The sequence below is a fragment of the Pan troglodytes genome, chromosome 6 (assembly GCF_028858775.2).
Source record: "Pan troglodytes isolate AG18354 chromosome 6, NHGRI_mPanTro3-v2.0_pri, whole genome shotgun sequence".
Classification (NCBI taxonomy): Eukaryota; Metazoa; Chordata; class Mammalia; order Primates; family Hominidae; genus Pan; species Pan troglodytes.
The window spans coordinates 75966782-75985958 of NC_072404.2; the positions used below are offsets into that span (position 1 = coordinate 75966782).

A 19177-nucleotide genomic window follows, 5' to 3' on the forward strand; every position below is an offset into this window, starting at 1 on the left:
CTTTCAGCTTCTCATTTTCAAAGAAAATGAAATCAAAGAACAAAAATGAAATTTACCAAAGGTCACCAAGGTGGTGACCTTTATGTAGATACAGACTTGGGTCTGTTTCCCAACTTAATATCCAGGGATTTTTTTTCTAATTAGACTTTAAGCATGTTGACTAGTAAACTATAAGTAACAATGATCACGTGGAAGTTGTTTAATGAGTTTTTTCCAGGGAAGGCACTAGTGGCTCATTTTTTCAGTCTACCCGAGGTCCCTGTACTTGAATGTTTGAGAAGCACTTTGTTTCTTTTAAAGATTTATTTTACTTGGATTTTAATTTTTATCTTTATTTTTAGAGAAAACATCTTGCTCTGTTGCTCAGGCTGGAGCGCAATGGTGCCATCGTAGCTTACTGTAACCTTGAACGTCTGTGCTCAAGCAATCTTCCTGCCTCAGCCTCCTGAGTAGCTGGGACTACAGGTATGCATCACAATGCCCAGCGAATTAAAAACAACCTTTTTTTTTTTTTTTAAGAGATGGGGTCTCACTCTGTCACCTAAATTGGAGAGCAGTGGCACTGTCATAGCTCACTGTGGCCTTGAAGTTCTGGGCTGAAGCAGTCCTCCTGCCTCAGCTTCCTGAGTGGCTGGGACTACAGGCATGAACCACTACATTCGGCTAATTTTAATTTTTTTTTGTAGAGACAGGGTCTTGTTCTATTGTCCAAGCTGGTCTTGAATTCCTGACCTCAAGCAATCCTCCTGCCTCTGCCTCCCAAAGCACTGGGATTATTACAGGTATGAGCCACCGTGCTGGGCCATCATGCTTACTCTTCGGAGGGAGAAGTGAAGTATCTGAACGCCTCAGCCTGAGAATGGGTCATTTGCAAAGTAAATAAAGCCAAAGCCAAATGTCAGCACAACAAGCAATTGAACAGAATGACTGCAAACTGCTAATGAAGGAGAAGGCAAGGTGCGGTTAGGATGAACTGTAGAAGGACCCATCCCCTAGAGCTCATTGAGCATCCACCCTGCTGTCCGGCCGTCCTCTCCATAGAAAAACTACTGCTCTTTGTTATTTTTCCAAAGCGTGCATCTTGACGAGCACATTGAGCCCAGGTGGCATCTTTGCGGCTGCTCTGGCGATGTACGCAGCTGTATTTTTAGAGCACTCGGGGGGCTCGATGGTCTTTGCCAACTTGAGGAAATAGGTCACTGTATTGCAGCAGATCCTTGGTCATGGGGCTGGGTTGGTCATTGCCACTATTTTATGGGATGGGGAATTTGGAAGATTATGAAGTGTCAGCTGGTTGCCCTTGGACATGCAGTGAGAGGGAGGATTCTGTTTTGCTGGAATTTATAGTTTTTCTTTCTTTCTTTCTTTTTTTTTTTTTTTGAGACAGAGTCTCGCTCTGTCGCCCAGGCTGGAGTGTGCAGTGGCTCGATCTCGGCTCACTGCAAGCTCCGCTTCCCGGGTTCACGCCTTTCTCCTGTCTCAGCCTCCCCAGTAGCTGGGACTACAGGCGCCTGCCACGACGCCCGGCTAATTTTTTTGTATTTTTAGTAGAGACGGGGTTTCATCGTGTTAGCCAGGATGGTCTCGATCTCCTGACCTCGCAATCCGCCCGCCTCGGCCTCCCAAAGTGCTGGGATTACATAAGAGACCATGAGGCAGGGGCGCAGTGGCTCATACCTGTAATCCCAGCGCTTTCGGAGGCTGAGTAGGAAGGATCACTTGATGCCAGGAGTTCGAGACCAGCCTGGGTAACATAGTGAGACCCTCATTTCTACAAAATATAAAAATATTAGCCAGGCATGGTGGTGCATGCCTATAATTTCAGCACTTTGGGAGGCTGAGGCAGGAGGATCGCTTGACCCCAGGAGTTGGAGGATGCAGTGAGCTATGATTGCTTCACTGTACCACAGTCTGGGTGACAGAGAATGACTATATCAAAAAAAAAAAAAAAAAGATCTGGTGGTACAGTTGCCCACCCCACCTCATATCACTGGAGTTTCTTGCTTGGCCCCACATTCTCTCCATAGTCTGACCAGAGAAGAGCCTTTGGGGTATTTTTTTTTTTTTTAAGATGGAGTCTCACTCTGTCACCCAGGATGGAGTGGAGTGGGATCTTGGCTCACTGCAACCTCTGCCTCCTGGGTTCAAGTGATCCTCCCACCTCAGCCTCCTGAGTAGCTGGGACTATAGGCGTGTGCCACAACACCTGGCTAATTTTTGTATTTCACTATGTTGGCCAGGCTGGTCTTGAACTCCTGACCACAGGTGATCCTCCTGCTTCGGCCTCCCAAAATGCTGGAATCACAGGCATAAGCCACCGTGCCTGGCCTGGGGTGTCTTTATCCTAGACTTTCCCACTTTCTTGTATCCTTGTTTCCTATCCACGTGGGTCTCCTTGGCTCTGGCGTCTCCTTAGTCCTGCCACTTCTAATACCTGATGTGTTCCTCCCTGGAGGTAGCATGACTTAGCAGAAAGAGCACAGCCTTTAGAGCGAGGCACACTAGGTTTGAAACCTAGCTCCCCATTTACCAGCTGTGTGACCCTGGGAAAGTCACTTAACCTCTCTGAGCTTCCAGTCCTCATTTGTAAAATTGGGAACAAGAGTACATAGGGGCTGGGCGCGGTGGCTCACGCCTGTAATCCTAGCACTTTGGGAGGCTGAGGTGGGCAGATCACCTGAGGTCAGGAGTTTGTGACCAGCCTGGCCAACATGACAAAACCCCTCTTTAGTAAAAATACAATAATTAGCTGGGTGTGGTGGCAGGAGCCTGTAATCCCAGCTACTTGGGGGACTGAGGCAGGAGAATTGCCTGAATGTGGGAGGCAGAAGTTGCAGTGAGCCGAGATCACAGCACGACACTCCAGCCTGGGCGACAGAGTGAGACTCTGTCTCAAAAAAAAAAAAAAAAGGGGGTGCATTGGGATTGTTGTGAGGATTCAATGGGACAGTGTATGCAAACCACCTAATACAAGGCACATAGTAGGAGCTTATTATGGTGATGGGGTGGCATTGGCCACAGGGCCTTGGGCTCAGCCTGTCCCTCTGTCCCTCTGATCTGGATGGGTGGGTATCCAGGGAAGTACCCCTACTTGATAGGCCTCAAGCCCTCCCTCCTTGTGTCCAGATCCTTTGAGCACCTACCTCCACGTCCCGCCCCTCTGCTCTCTCTCCCTGGCATGATCCTGGCCTTCCAGTCACATCCCAAAACCACTTTGCCTGGTTTCCTTTGGGAAGCAAAGCCTGTCTGGGGCCCTCCATAGACAGAGAAGCTGTGAAGGAGATAAATGCTGAAGAAGGGGTGAGGAGACAGACTCAGGGGCCAATCAAAGTCAGGAAACAGGCTGGGTGTGGTGGCTCATGCCTGTAATCCCAGCACTTTGGGAGGCTGAGCCGCGGATGACCTGAGTTCAGGAGTTCGAGACCAGCCTGGCCAACATGGGGAAACCTCATCTCCACTAAAAATACAAAAATTAACCGAGCATGGTGGTGCATGCCTGTAATCCCAGATACTCGGAAGGCTGAGACAGGAGAATCGCTTGAACCCAGTGAGCCGAGATCGCTTCACTGCAGTCCAGCCTGGGTGACAGAGCGAGACTCCATCTCAAAAAAAAAAAAAAAAAAAAAAAGGCTGGGTGTGGTGGCTCACGCCTGTAATCTCAGCACTTTGGGAGACCAAGGCAGGTGGATCACTTGAGGCCAGGAGTTTGAGACCAGCTTGGCCAACATGGTGAAACCCCGTCTCTACTAAAAATACAAAAAATAGCCGGGCATGATGGACTATGCCTGTAGTCCCAGCTACTCGGGTGGTTGAGGCACAAGAATTGTTTAAACCCAGGAAGTGGAGGTTGCAGTGAGCCGAAATTGAGCCACTGCACTCCAGCCTGGGCAACAGAGCGAGACTCTGTCTCAAAAAAAAAAAAAAAAAAAAATATATATATATATATATATATACACACACACAAAATTATATATATATGTGTGTGTGTCTATCTATCTATCATCTATCTATCTATCTATCTATCTATCTATCTATCTATCTATATACATATACACAAAATTAAGCCTACAAATATCTCTAATCCTAGCCCTGGTTTTAGCCCTACCCTTATCCCTAACCCTAAGACTTATCCTGCTCATAACCCTAAACCTAGCCTGAATCCTAGCCGTAGCCATCACTTAACCCTAACCTAACTCTAGTCCTATCCCTAACCCTACCCCTAAATCAAATCCTAATCCTAAAAACAGCCCTAGCTTCAATCCTAACTCTACCATAAGCCCTACTCTAGCCCTAAACCTAATGCTAAATCTAAGTGAGGTTTGCAAAATGAACCCGGTGAAGCTGATACTAAACTTTCCTCTTTTATTCTGTTGCACTCAGGCCAAATGAGTCTGGAGGAGTTGGGAAAAAAACGGGGCAGGGAGGGAAATCTTAGCTTCCTACTGCAGAGGCGACTTTCAGCATAAATCGTCGCCTTCCACAAGAAAGCCAACATGTTTCCAACAAGGAATCTAAATGGAATCTTTCCTGAGTTAAGAGTGCACAGGGCTGTTACCAGCACCCACTCTCACAACAGACACCAGAATCACAAATGTCAGGGCTGGAAGAGGCTGTCGGGCAGCCCTTGAGGGGATGAGAGACTGAGTACCATGAAGAGCTAGTGACTTGCCTGAGGTCCCTAAAGGAAATCGAATTCCATCCTGCACCTCCTCCAATAATACTGGCTTCCAGGCCAGGCGCGGTGGCTCATGCCTGTAATCCCAGCACTTTGGGAGGCTGAGGCAGGCAGATCACGAGGTCAGGAGTTCGAGACCAGCCTGGCCAACATGGTGAAACCTTATCTCTACTAAAAATACAAAAATTAGCCGGGTGTGGTGGCACGTGCCTATAATCCCAGCTACTCGGGAGGCTGAGGCAGGAGAATCACTTGAACCCGGGAGGCGGAAGTTGCAGTGAACTGAGATCGAGCCACTGCATTGCAGCCTGAGTAATAGAATGATGACTCTCTCAAAAGAAAAAAAAAAAGCAAAAAACCGGCTTCCAGCATTTGTCAAATGGCATGATCAGGTCAAATATTAGTTCAGGCCATCTCCAGGGTCTCTTGTTTGTTTGTTTTGAGACAGGGTCTCACACTGTCATGCAGACTGGAGTGCAGTGGCATGATCATAGCTAACTGTGGCCTCCAACTCCTGGGCTCAAGTGATCTTCCCACCTCAGTCACCCGAGTAGCTAAGCCTACAGGCATGCACCACCATGTCCGGCTAATTTTATTTTTTTGTAGGGGTGGGGTCTTGCTATGTTGCCTAGGCTGATCTTGAATTCCTGGGATCAAGGAATCCTTCTGCTTTGGTCTCCCAAAGTGCTGGGATTACAGGTGTGAGCCACTGTGCCTGGCCAAAGGGGTGCATTTTGTGTGTTTATTTTTATTTTTATTTTTTGAGACAGAGTTTCACTCTGTCGCCCAGTCTGGAGTGCAGTGGCACGATCTCAGCTCACTACAGCCTCTCCCTCCCGGGTTCAAGCGATTCTGCCACCTCAGCCTCCAGAATAGCTGGGACTACAGGTGCCCACCACCACGCCTGGCTAATTTTTGTATTTTTAGTAGAGATGGGGTTTCACCATGTTGACCGGGCTGTTCTTGAACACCTGAACTCAGGTGATCAGCCTGCCTCGGCCTTCCAAAGTGCTGGGATTACAGGTGTGAACCAGTGCGCTCAGCCAGGGGTGCATTTTTGAGTAGTAAATGTGGGGAACACGGCTATAGCACATAAACCCCAGCAACCATGCGGCTGCCACCAGGTTTGAGGGGACGCTGGTGGCCCCCTTCCACTGGGCATCTTGCTCCTTCCACCCTGTAATGTGATGTTCCTTGAAGTGTGCTTCAAATTCCTTAGCTATAACGTTTTATTTCAGAATAAAAATAAATAACCAGGTCTGGAAAAGAAAACCGATGGCAAGCCTTGCTGTGCGAGAGGAATTTTTTTTGTTTTTGTTTTTTTACAGGTGACAATTCCCAGTTAAACATTTTCACACAGTCAAGGAGGGGGACAGCTTGGGCTCACAACAATGCAGCTAGAAAATCGGCCGGGCATGATGGCTCATGCCTGTAATGCCAGCACTTTGGGAGGCCGAGGCAGGCAGATCACATGAGGTCAGGAGTTTCAGATTAGCCTGGCCAACATGGTGAAAAGTCATCTCTACTAAAAATACAAAAATTGGCCAGGTGTGGTGGTGGGCACCTGTAATCCCAGCTACTCAGGAGGCTGAGGCAGGAGAATTGCTTGAACCTGGGAGGTGGAGTTTGCAGTGAGCTGAGATCACACTACTACACTTCAGCCTGGAAAACAGAGTGACACTCTGTCTCAAAAATAAAATAAAATAAAATAATGGACTGGAAAATCACTCATGGGCCAAGCAGATTGCTTGATGGCTTGCCCAAGAGATATTTGAAAATATTAAGAGAAATAGGAATTATGGATCACGATGGGCCCTTCAAAGAGGAGAAGAACGATGCATCGTCAGCTTCTGCAGAAGATGAATGACAGAGAAAAGATAGATGCGCTTAGGCCGGGCGCCGTGGCTCACGCCTGTAATCCCAGCACTTTGGGAGGCTGAGGTGGGTAGATCACGAGGTCAGGAGATCGAGACCATCTTGGCTAACATGGTGAAACCCTGTCTTTACTAAAATACAAAAATTATTATATTTTTGTAGAAATGTGGTGGCAGATGTCTGTAATCCCAGCTACTTGGGAGGCTGAAGCAGGGGAATCACTTGAATCTGGGAGGTGGAGGTTGCTGTGAGCCAAGATCACACCACTGCACTCCAGCCTGGCAACAGAGCAAGACTCTGTCTCAAAAAAAAAAAAAAAAAAAAAAAAAGAATAAAGAAAAAAGAAAAGATAGTGGCTCACGCCTGTAATCCCAGCACTTTGGGAGGCCGAGGTGGGCAGATCACGAGGTCAGGAGATCGAGACCATCCTGGCTAACACGGTGAAACCCTGTCTCTACTAAAAATACAAAATATTAGCCGGGTGTGGTGGCGGGCGCCTGTAGTCCCAGCTACTGGGGAGGCTGAGGCAGGAGAATGGCGTGAACCTGGGAGGCGGAGCTTGCAGTGATCCGAGATTGCACCGCTGCACTCCACCCTGGGCAACAGAGTGAAACTCCGCCTAAAAAAAAAAAAAGATAGATACGCTGTTTTTTTCTTTTTTTTTCCACACTAGAGTTTTATACTCTTCTCACATAGTTTTGTTCTTTTCAGTAAAAGTAATTCATTAAATCTAAACCTAGCTGTGATGGTTTCTTGTTTCTTTGCAGGATGTATTTTGTTTTGCTTGTTAAACAAGTAACTCTACAAATCGGAAAATGTGCCTTGTCAGTATACCCCAGGTATGGAGTTTTCGTTGATCAAATATGGTCCCTGGAGGTCTGTTTAGGGACCAGGCAGGGTTTTTTTTCTAGCACTTTGTAGGAGCAAAGAACCAAGGCCAGGGCTGGGCGCGGTGGCTCACACTTGTAATCCCAACACTTCAATGGGAAGACCACTTGAAGCCAGGAGTTTGAGACCAGCCTGGACAACATAGCAAGACCTCATCTCTACAAAGAAATTAAAAATAATTTGTCAGGGCCAGGTGCAGTGGCTCACGCCTGTAATCCCAGTACTTTGGGAGGCAGAAGCAGGTGGATCACCCGAGGTCAGGAGTTCGAGACCAGCCTGGCTAACATGGCGAAACCTCTACTAAAAATACAAAAAATTAGCTGGGCCTAGTGGCACATGCCTGTAATCCCAGCTACTTGGGAGGCTGAGGCAGGAGAATTGCTCGAACCCTGGAGGCAGAGGTTGCAGTGAGTTGAGATTGCGCCACTGCACTCCAGCCTGGGGGAAAGAGCAAGATTTGGTCTCAAAAAAAAAAAAAAAAAAATTAGGCATAGTGGGGCGCACCTGTAGTCCCAGATGCTTGGGAGGCCGAGGTGGGAGGACTGCTTGAGTCTAGGAGTTTGAGGCTGCAGTAAGCCATGATCACACCACTGCACTCCAGCCTGGGTGACAGAGCAAGACCCTGTCTCAAAAAACAAAAACAAACCACTAGGACTAGAGCTTTCATGAAATGGCCTCATCGTCTAGGGTGCCATCTGAAGTTCTCTGTCTCACGGCTGAAGAAATCAAGGGCATGAACTCTCCCAGGTGAGGTTAGAGCAGGAGTTTAATAAATGAAAGAGAGAGAGATAGTTATCTGCCGCAGAGAGGGGTCCTGAAAAAGGGTTGCTGTTTCTTCTTTTTTTTTTTTTTTTTTTTTGAGACAGAGTCTCACTCTGTCGCCCAGGCTGGAGTGCAGTGGTGTGAACTCAGCTCACTGCAAGCTCCACCTCCCGGGTTCACGCCATTCTCCTGCCTCAGCCTCCCGAGTAGCTGGGACTACAGGCGCCCACCACCACGCCCGGGTGATTCATTTTGTATTTTTTTAGTAGAGATGTGGTTTCACTGGGTTAGCCAGGATAGTCTCGATCTCCTGACCTTGTGGTCCGCCTGCCTCGGCCTTCCAAAGTGCTGGAATTACAGGTGTGAGCCACCGCGCCCGGCCAAGGGTTGATGTTGCACAGGTGAATACAGAGGCTTTTTAAAGAAATTGATGAGAGGTAGGTGTCTCATTTGCATAAGGTGTGAATTTCTGGTCCCCGTCCTCCTAGTGTGCATGCGGGCCCTCAGCTTGAGTTACTCCATATTGCTTTGTTCCCCATACTGCGCATGTGTCAGGGAATTGAATTTTCCATTGCAGGTATGTCTGGGCAAGTCTCTTGTGTGGACTTTTTTCTTTTTTTTTGAGACAGGGTCTCACTCTGTCTCCTAGACTGGAGTGCAGTGGTGAGATCTCTGCTTGCTGCAACCTCTGCCTCCCAGGTTCAAGTGATTCTCCTGCCTCAGGCTCCCGAATAGCTGGGATTACTGGCGCATGCCACTACCCCTGGCTAATTTTGTATTTTTAGTAGAGATGGGGTTTCACCATGTTGGCCAGGCTAGTTTTGAACTCCTGACCTCAGGTGATCCACCTGCCTCAGCATCCCAAGGTGCTGGGTCTATGCAGCTATAGGCACGTCTTAGGCAAGCCCCCTTGTGCAAGTTCCTTTGTCTGTGCCTGCAGGCTGTTCTTTCGTTTGAAAGAACTCAACTGAGGACCCATCCTAACTGCCTGCCTGACTGGTTTCTTCCTTCCTCCTTTCTCACTGGCTTGGACTAGGCTTTGGAGAAGGAGACCATGGGGAGAAAGGTCAGGGGATTCTGTAACTGCCCAGTGGGTTCACCTTGCATGCTGTCTAGACAGGGCCAATTTTTCATGACAGGGGAATTGCAATAGAGAAGGAGTAATTCATGCAGAGCTGGCTGTGTGGGAGACTGGAGTTCTATTATTACTCAAAGCAGTCCCCTGGAGCATTCGGGGAGCAGAGTTTTTGTTTGTTTGTTTTTGTTTTGTTTTTTTTTTGAGACGGAGTCTCACTCTGTCAGGCTGGAGTGCAGTGTCACGATCTCAGCTCACTGCAACCTCCGCCTCTCAGGTTCAAGCGATTCTCCTGCCTCAGCCTCCTGAGTAGCTGGGATTACATGCCTGTGCCACCACACTCGGCTAATTTTTGTATTTTTAGTAGAGACGAGGTTTCACCATGTTGGCCAGGATGGTCTCAATCTCTTGACCTCGTGATCCACCTGCCTCGGCCTCCCAGAGTGCCAGGATTATGGGATTACAGGCATGAGCCACCACGCCTGGCCAAGGAGAGCAGAGTTTTTAAGGACTACTTGGTGTGTGAGTGGAGCCAGTGACCCGGGAGTGCTGATTTGTCAGAGATAAAATCGTAGTGGGTACATGCTGTCTTCTTGCACTGAGTCAGTTCCTGGGTGGGAGAAGCCACAAGATTAGATGAGCCAGTTTATCAGTCTGGGTGGTGCCAGCTGCTCTATCAAATGCAGGGTCTGCAAAATATCTCAAGCACTGGTCTTAGGAGCAGTTTAGGGAGGGTCAGAATCTTGTAGCCTCCAGCTGCATGACTCCTAAAACCGTAATTTCTAATCTTGTGGCTAATGTTAGTCCTACAAAGGCAATCTAGTCGCTTTTGTTTAAACTATAAACTAAATTTCTCCCAAAGTTAGTTCAGCCTATGCCCAGGAATGAACGAGGACAGCTTGGAGGTTAGAAACAAGATGGAGTCAGTGAAGTTAGATCTCTTTCACTGTCTCAGTCATAATTTTGCAAAGGTGGTTTCAGTTGCTGGGAGGGCAAGGGCTTGTCCCTGATGCTGGTCTGGAGTAGGAGAGGTTGGGGATGGGAGTGAGACTCCCCCATGCAATACAGTTCAGTTCAATTCATAAAATGTTTATTGGGCACCCACTATGTGCCAAGCCCCATGCTAAGCTCTGACACTCATGGCAAAGTGCTTCCCCTCATGGCCTCACTCTGCCCATTCTACTTGCCTTCTGTGAAGGCCCCAGCCCCTCTCTTTCCCCTGTGGGCCCCTCTCTGGTCCTGGGGTCCTGGATTGGACCCTCACCAAGGTAATATCCCCCACTGACCTCTTCCTCTCTTAGCGGCAGAACTTGGTACAAAGTAGTTGCTCAGTAAAAGTTCTCAGGCTTGAATTAAATGGAATGCACTAGGATCTGGTAGATGTTCATCTAGGAGACCGAGGCTGGGGTAATGGAAGGAAAGCTATTACCACAATCTATGGGAAAAGTAATGAAACATGCTGTTATCTCAGTAGATAGGACGAGGCTTTTGATAAAATTCAGTAGTGATTCTCCCCAAGTCTAACTCTTATTTATTGTACAAACAAATCATAGTGATAATAAGATAAACAAAGACTGCCTGCAATTCTACCTCCCAAATGCAGAAGCTGTCTTCATTTTATTCTATCTTTCTTTCCTGTTCTCATTCATGGCATAATTTTTACATAATTATATCATTTTGTTGTCTGCCCGAAAGAATCAGAAGTGTTTTTTTTTTTTTTTGGATTGATCCATTATCTTCATAATTATAGCCCCTAGTGGCTATAGTTTTCCACAGCAGTGGTTGTACTATAAGTGACTTAAATTTTTCTTATTGTTGGCAGTATGGGCTCTTCCCATGTCTTCCTTTTGATGATCAAAATAATAAAATTGTCTTTTATAGTCAGTTACAACACAGTTGTGTAAATACCTTTTGTTCAATCTTTCCTAAAGCTTGCAAGGTGAATGTACTTCACTATTACAGGCAATTACAGGGTGGAAATGAAGAAGCCATAAGGTGACAAGGGAAGGATCGGGAGACAACCGGAATTTGAGCGCATTCTTTTTTTGAAATGAAACTTTTTACTCTTGTCAGAGGCATTCAAACCAGAGTGACTCCATTTTGAATAGGGGCTGGGTGAAATAAGGCTGAGACCTGCTGGGCTGCATTCCCAGGTTAGGTATTCTTAGTCACAGGATGAGATAAGAGGTCAGCACAAGACACAGGTCACAAAGACCTTGCTGATAAAACAGGATGCGGTAAAGCCAGCCAAAAGTCACCAAAACCAACATGGCGATGAGAGTGACCTCTGGTTGTCCTCACTGCTCATTATATGCTAATTATTGATACAGGAGCTAGAAAGGAATTATTTAGGCAGATAGTGAGGGTAAGAGAGTCTTCAGTAAGGTTACCTTTTAATAAAAAGCAGCCCCCAAATCATTTCTTTTCTAACAGAAAGCAGCCTGAAAAATCAAGCTGCAAACATAGATAAACAAGCTAAAAGCTTGCATAGGTAAATGCTGACAGCTGTGCCAATAGAAAAGGGATACCTGGAAGCCAGGTATATTCAACATGGAAGTTCCCTCTTCCCTTTTCTTTGTCGCCACGTGTGCAGTAAAAAAGCAGGCAACATGGAGACGGCCAGGTAGAGACTCCATTTGCATAATAAAAGATTAGGGTGGGGTTGGGCACGGTGGCTCACACCTGTAATCCCAGTACTTTGGGAGGCCGAGGCAGGCGGATCACCTGAGGTCAGGAGTTTGAGACCAGCCTGGCCAACATGGTGAAACCCTCTCTCTACTAAAAATACAAAAATTAGCTGAGTGGTAGTGGCCCACGCCTGTAATCCTAGCTACTCAGGAGGCTGAGGCAAGAGAATCGCTTGAGCTTGGGAGGCAGAGGTTGTGGTTAGCTGAGATTGCGACACTGCACTCCAGTCTGGGCGACAGAGTGAGACCCTGTCTCAAAAAAAAAAAAAAAAAAAGAAACGAAGAGATTAGGGTGGGATGGCCAGCTTCTTTGCATGCTATGCAAATGGCACACCTGGTCCAGTCAATCTCTTGGGCCCTAGGTAAATCAGATACCACCTCCTCAAGCTTGTCTATAAAAATCCCCTGCATTTCACCACGAGACTAGAAGACCAACTTAAGAGGCCCTCCCTCTCTGCAGCAGAAAGAGCTTTACTCTTTCTTTTGCCTACTAAACCTCCACTCTTAACCTCACTCCTTGTGTGTGTCTGCATCCTCAATTTCTCCAGGTGTGGGGCAACAAACCTCTGGTATTACCCCAGACAAATAACGCTGCTTCATTATAATGCATTAGCATGCTAAGAGACACTCCCGCCAGTGCCATGACGTTTTACAGAAGTCATCCTATATGGTCTAGAAAGGGGGAGGGGACTCTCAGTTCCAATAATTACCCCCCTCTTTCCTGGAAAACTCATGAACAGTCCACCTCTTGTTTAGCATATAATCAAGAAGTAACTAAGTATTATCAATCAAGCATCCCAAGCTGCTGCTATGCCTATGGAGTAGCCATTATTTATTCATTTACTTTCTTAATAAACTTGCTTTCACATTACTGTATGGATTCACCCTGAATTCTTTCTTGTGTGAGGTCTGAGAACCCACTCTTGTGGTCTGGATGGGGACCCCTTTCTGGTAACACTCTTTCCACTATACTATATTGCTTTCCAGATTTTACAAATAAAACTGCAGTGGGCTGGGCACAGTGGCTCACGCCTGTAATCCCAGCACTTTGGGAGGCCGAGGTGGGTGGATCACCTGAGGTCAGGAGTTCGAGACCAGCCTGGCCAACATGGTGAAACCACTGCCTCTACTAAAAACACAAAAATTAGGCCAGGTGTGGTGGCTAACACCTGTAATCCCAGCACTTTGGGAGGCTGAAGCAGGCAGATCGCTTGAGGTCAGAAGTTCCAGACCAGCCTGGCCAACATGATGAAACCCCTTCTCTACTAAAAATACAAAAATCGACTCATGCCTGTAGTCCCAGCTACTCAGGAGGCTGAGACAGGAGAATCTCTTGAACCTGGGAGGTGGAGGTTGCAGTGAGCTGAGATCGTGTCACTGCACTCCAGCCTGGGTGACAGAGTGAGACTGTGTCTCAAAAAAAAAAAAAAAAAAAAAGAAAACAAAAAAAAACTTCAGCTAATTTTTTTTTTTTTAGATGGAGTTTCGCTCTTGTTGCCCAAGCTGGAGTGCAATGGCGTGATCTCAGCTCACTGCAACCTCTGCCTCCTGGGTTCAAGCAATTCTCCTGCCTCAGTGTCCTGAGTAGCTGGGATTACAGGCGTGTGCTACCACGCCTGGCTAATTTTTTGTATTTTTAGTAGAAACAGGGTTTCACCATGTTGGCCAGGCTGGTCTTGAACTCCTGACCTCGTGATCCATCTGCCTTGGCCTCCCAAGGTGCTGGGATTACAGGCATGCGCCCCGCCTGAGCTAAGATTTTAAAATAACTTTCTTTCCTCTTTAGAATCCTTTCCTTTGGTCAAGTTCCTAGGTGTGGGATTGTTGGATCAAAGAGTATGAGCATTGTTGTGTCTCTTGATACCCTTTGGCAAAATGCTTTGCAAAGGGCTTGTTTCTAGCAGTCCTCATGTACATTGTTTCAGTGAACTTCTTTCTTTCTTTCCTACTGCAACTCACTAACAAGGAACATTATGAGAAAAAGGTTTCCCAGTTCATTTACAATGGATAAATGAAATTTTTTTTTTTTTTTAGACGAAGTCTCGCTCTGTCGCCCAGGCTGGAGTGCAGTGGCACAATCTCTGCTCACTGCAAGTTCTGACTCCTGGGTTCACGCCATTCTCCTGCCTCAGCCTCCCAAGTAGCTGGGACTACAGGCGCCCACCACCATGCCCAGCTAATTTTTTGTATTTTTTTTTTAGTAGAGACGAGGTTTCACTGTGTTAGCCAGGATGGTCTCGATCTCCTGACCTTGTGATCCACCCGCCTCGGCCTCCCAAAGTGCTGGGATTACAGGCGTGAGCCACTGCGCCGCGCTACAATGGATAAATAATTTCTTATTGTACTTTTAATTTGCATTTCTTTGATTACTGTGAGGTTGAACCATTTAAAAATAAGCATTGCCTTTTGTGTGAATTGTGTTTCTTCTTTTGAGGAACATTCCTCCTGCATTCTTTGGCTCCCCTCCCCGCCCCAGACATACATTAGACTTTCCAAAGACTTGGAAATTAACACTTCGTGGGTCATATTTACAGCAATTATTTACTCTGGTAATTTCCTTTTCATTTTAATTGTACTATTTTCAGGACTTTTATGTGTTTTCAAATGAAGATCTTCTCATCTGTGATTGCTTCAAAGCTTGGAAAATAATAATACCATCAACGAAGTGAAAATTACCCAATTTTATTTTTTTCTTCTATTATATATTTGTATTAAGCTCTTTCATCAACATGGAAAAAAATGACAGTATTTATGATAGTCACACACACACACACGGAATGTGAGAGGGGGAGGGTATTTGTGAAAAGACCACAAATTAGATTGGGCAAAATGGCTCATACCTATAATCCTAGCACTTTGGGAGGACGAGGAAGGACGATTTCTGAAAGCCAGGAGTTTGAGACCAGCTTGGGCAACATAGTGAGACCTCATCTCTATAAAAAATACAAAATTAGCTGGACATGGTGGTGTGTACTTGTAGTCCCAGCTACTTAGGAAGCTGTGGCAGGAGGATTGCTTGACCTTAGGAGTTCAAGGCTGCGGTGAGCTATGATTGCACTGTGTCCAGAATTGGTGGGTTCTTGGTCTTACTGACTTCAAGAATGAAGCTGCACACCCTCGAGGTGAGTGTTACAGTTCTTAAAGATGGTGTGTCCGGCGTTTGTTCCTTCTGATGTTCAGACGTGGTCAGAGTTTTTTCCTTCTGGTGAGTTCGTGGTCTCACTGGCTTCAGGAGTGAAACTGCAGACCTTCGCCATGAGTGTTACAGCTCTTAAGGCGGCGCGTCTGGAGTTGTTCATTCCTCTCGGTGGGTTTGTGGTCTCGCTGGCCTCAGGAGTGGAGCTGCAGACCTTCTAGGTGAGTGTTACAGCTCATAAAGGCAGTGCAGACCCAAAGAGCGAGCAGCAGCAAGATTTATTGCAACGAGTGAAAAAACAAAGCTTCCACAGTGTGGAAGGGGACCCAAGCAGATTGCTGCTGCTGGCTCCAGCCGCCTGCTTTTATTCTCTTATCTGGCCCTCCAAGTCCCCAAGAGATTAGCTAGACACAGAACACTGGTGCATTTACAAACCTTGAGCTAGACACAGAGTGCTGATTGGTGTTATTTACAATCCTTTAGCTAGATATATAGGTTCTCCAAGTCCCCACCAGATTAGCCAGATACAGAGTGCTAATTGGTGCATCCACAAACCCCGAGCTAGACACAAAGCACTGATTGGTGCATTTACAATCCTTTAGCTAGACATAAAGGTTCTCCAAGTCCCCACCTGACTCAGGAGCCCAGCTGGCTTCCCCTAGTGGATCACAGGCCAGGGCCGTGGGAGGAGCTGCCCGCTAGTCCTGTGGTGCGCGCCTGCACTCCTCAGCCCTTCGGCGGTCGATGGGACCGGGTGCAGGGGGCGGCGCCCGTCGAAGAGTCTGGGGCTGCCGAGGAGCCCACCGCGGGGGACTCTGGCATGGCGGGCTGCAGGTAGTGAGCCCTGCCCGGCCGGGAGGCGGCTGAGGCCCCGCGAGAATTCCAGCCTGGCGCGGGCGGGCCGGCGGTACTGGGGGACCCGGCGCCCCCTCCGCAGCTGCTGGCCCAGGTGCTAAGCCCCTCACTGCCTGGGGCCAGCGGCGCCTGCTGGCCGCTTTGAGTGCGGAGCCCGCCGAGCCCACGCCCACCCGGAACTCGCGCTGGCCCGCGAGCTCCGCGCGCAGCCCGGTTCCCGCCCGCGCTTCTCCCTCCACACCTCCCTGCAAGCAGAGGGAGCCGGCTCCAGCCTCGGCCAGCCCAGAGAGGGGCTCTCACGGTGCAGCGGTGGGCCGAAGGGCTCCTCAAGCGTGGCCAGAGCGGACGCCGCGGTCGAGGAGGCACAGCGAGCGAGGGCCGCCAGCACGTTGTCACCTTTCAGCGCCACTGTACTCCAGCCCAGGTAACAGAGTGGGTCCGTGTCTCTAAACACACACACATACACACACACACACCCCCCTTAGAAACTGTGAATAAATGGAGAGAAATGCCATGTTTTTGGTTGGGAAAATGCAGTCGAAGAATTGTAATATTTCTGGCTGGGTGCAGTGGCTCATGCCTGTAATCCCAGCACTTTGGGAGGTCAAGGTGAGTGGATCACTTGAGGTAAGGAGTTTGAGACCAGCCTGGCCAACATGGCAAAACCGTGTCTCTACTAAAAATAGAAAAATTAGCCGGGCGTGGTGGCAGGCACCTGTAATCCCAGCTACTCGGGAGACTGAGGCAGAAGAATTGCTTGAATCTGGGAGGTGGAGGCAGCAGTGAGCTGAGATCGCACCACTGCACTCCAGCCTGGGCGACAGAGCAAGACTCTGCCTCAAAAAAAAAAAAAAAAAAAAAAAAAAAAAAAAAAATGTACCCCCCAATGCATTCGCAACTGTGCCTAACCAGGCCAAAGCCCTGGCAGGTGGTTTTAATTTCTGATGTTTTTAGGGGCAGATGGAGCTGATGGGTTCATGAAAGTTGTGTTATTCTAAAAACTGTCACTGGTGGACAAATCTAGCAGTTGCCAGGGGGACCTAATTTTACATAACTTTATTCTGTTTTCCCCCAATTTTTTTATTGTGATAAAATACACATAACATAAAATTTACTATCTTAACCATTTTAAATGTACACCTCAGTAGTATTAAATGCATGCATAATTTTGTGCAAACATCCCCACCATCTGTCTCCAGAATGCTTTCCATCTTGTAAAAAAATTGAAACCCTGTCCCTATTAAACACTTAACTCTTCGTTCCTCCCTTCCCTCAATCCCTGGCAACCACCCTTCTGCTTTCTGTCTGTATGAATTTGACTCCTCTAACTACCTCATCTGAGTGGAATTATGCAGTCTTTGTCTTTTTGTATAACTTTATTCTTTCAACAAAGAATAATAGATGATAATACATAGCTCTGTAGGTTTTATTATTATAACTTAAGAGGTTTTTCTCCATAGAAATAAATATACACATTTAAAAATGAGACTGGCCAGGAACGATGGCTCATGCCCGTAATCCCAGCACTTTGGGAGCCGAAGTGGGAGGATCTCTTGAAGTCAGGAGTTCGAGACTAGCCCAGACAACATAGTGAGAACCTTGCTCTACAAAAAATAAAATTAAAATTAGCCTGGCATGGTGACACATGCCTGTGGTCCCAGTTCCTTGGGAGGCTGAGGTGGGAGGATCACTTGAGACCAGTAGTTCAAGGCTGCAGTGAGCTATGATTGCACCACGGCACCCCAGCCTGGGCGAATGAGCGAGATCCTGTCTCTAAAAATAAATAAATAAATATTTTAAAGTAGCTGTCCTGATTTGAGTTTTACAAATAGTTATTGCAGTAACAGAGGATGAGAAGGTGCAAGGGAAGGGAACATCTGGTCACAGATCTTTGGCCACAGATATCACCTCTGGGAGTTAAGCGGGGGTCAGAAGGGATGAGGCAGAGTGATTGATGGATCAACTGAAGTGAAGTAACTCAGGGGGGAATAACCAAAAACCTTATGTTCTCACTTACAAGTGGGAGCTAAGGCCAGGCATGGTGACTCACGCCTGTAATCCCAGCACTTTGGGAGGCTGAGACGGATGGCTCACTCGAGGTCAGGAGTTCGAGACTAGCCTGGCCAACATGGTGAAACCCTGTCTCCACTAAAAAAAATACAAAAATTAGCCGGGTGTGGTGGCACACGCCTGTAATCCCAGCTACTCGGGAGGGTGAGGCAGGAGAATCACTTGAACCTGGGAGGCAGAGGTTGCAGTGAGCCAAGATTGTGCCACTGCACTGCAGCCTGGGAAACAGAGTGAGACTCCATCTCAAAAAAAAAAAAAAAAAAAAAAAAAAAAAAAAAAAAAAAGCTACAGGCATGCAAAGGCAAACAGAATAGTATAATGAACTTTAGAGATGCAGAAGGTAGAAGGATGGGAGGGGAGTTAGGGATAAAAAAAACTGCCTCTGAAGTATAAGGTATACTACTTGAGTGACAGGTGCACTAAAAGCTCAGAATTCATCCATGTAACAAAAAAACACTTGTACCCCCCAAAATATTGAAATAAATTTTTTAAAAAAGAGACTGTTTGAGAGAGCAGCATTCAAACAGGGAGAACGTAGGAGGAATGCCTTCTGGGCGGATTGGGATCTCTATCTTTATGTTTTTGTTTGCTGTCACATCCTGGGAATGTGACTGGTGTGTGTTCTCAAACTTTGAGACTGTTTAGATGTGGCTGGGATGAGCCACGCTTGGTAAGGTGTGATGGGATGTGGGGGTCAACCTTCTGAGGGATCTGGAGTCTAATACAGCCATGGGAGACTTATCCACTTGTTCAAAGTCAGCGATTCTTCTCATTGACACAGGAGACAGGCAGGGGCTGCCCTCAGCATTTCATTTATTCCAAACACATCACAAAGAATCATTCACTCTTCCCTGTAACTTTGAGAGAAGGGTTGCTATGGACTGAATGTGTCCCCCGCAGAATTCATATGTTGAAGCCTAAATCCCTGAAGTGATGATATGTGGAGGTGGGGCATTGGGGAGGTCATTAGGTCATGAGGATGAAGCCCTACAAATAGGATTAGTGCCGTTAGTGCCCTTATAAGGAAAGACACAAGAGAGATGGAAGGAGAGGATTGCTCTCTACTTTCTCAATGAGAAGGCTGCCATCTACAACTCAGGGAGTGGGCTCTCACCAGACACAGGGCTTGCTAGCACCTTGCTCTTGGACTTCCC

General features: G+C 47.2%; 1 protein-coding gene across 26 annotated transcripts in view; it reads left to right on the forward strand.

The window, feature by feature from the left end:
* LOC112207914 (putative STAG3-like protein 4) overlaps positions 1-18315 on the forward strand; it is a 54145-nt gene extending 35830 nt beyond the window's left edge. For 16 of the 26 annotated variants that reach the window (XM_063814408.1, XM_063814412.1, XM_063814416.1 and 13 more), the window contains 2 exons: positions 342-465; positions 687-12241. The gene's annotated coding sequence lies outside the window, so the exon portion shown is untranslated. Of the gene's footprint in view, positions 1-341; positions 466-686; positions 12242-13996 lie in introns of those variants that run through there. The other 10 variants (XM_063814389.1, XM_063814390.1, XM_063814395.1 and 7 more) reach the window with 10 other exon arrangements.
* The last annotated feature ends 862 nt before the right edge of the window (positions 18316-19177 follow it).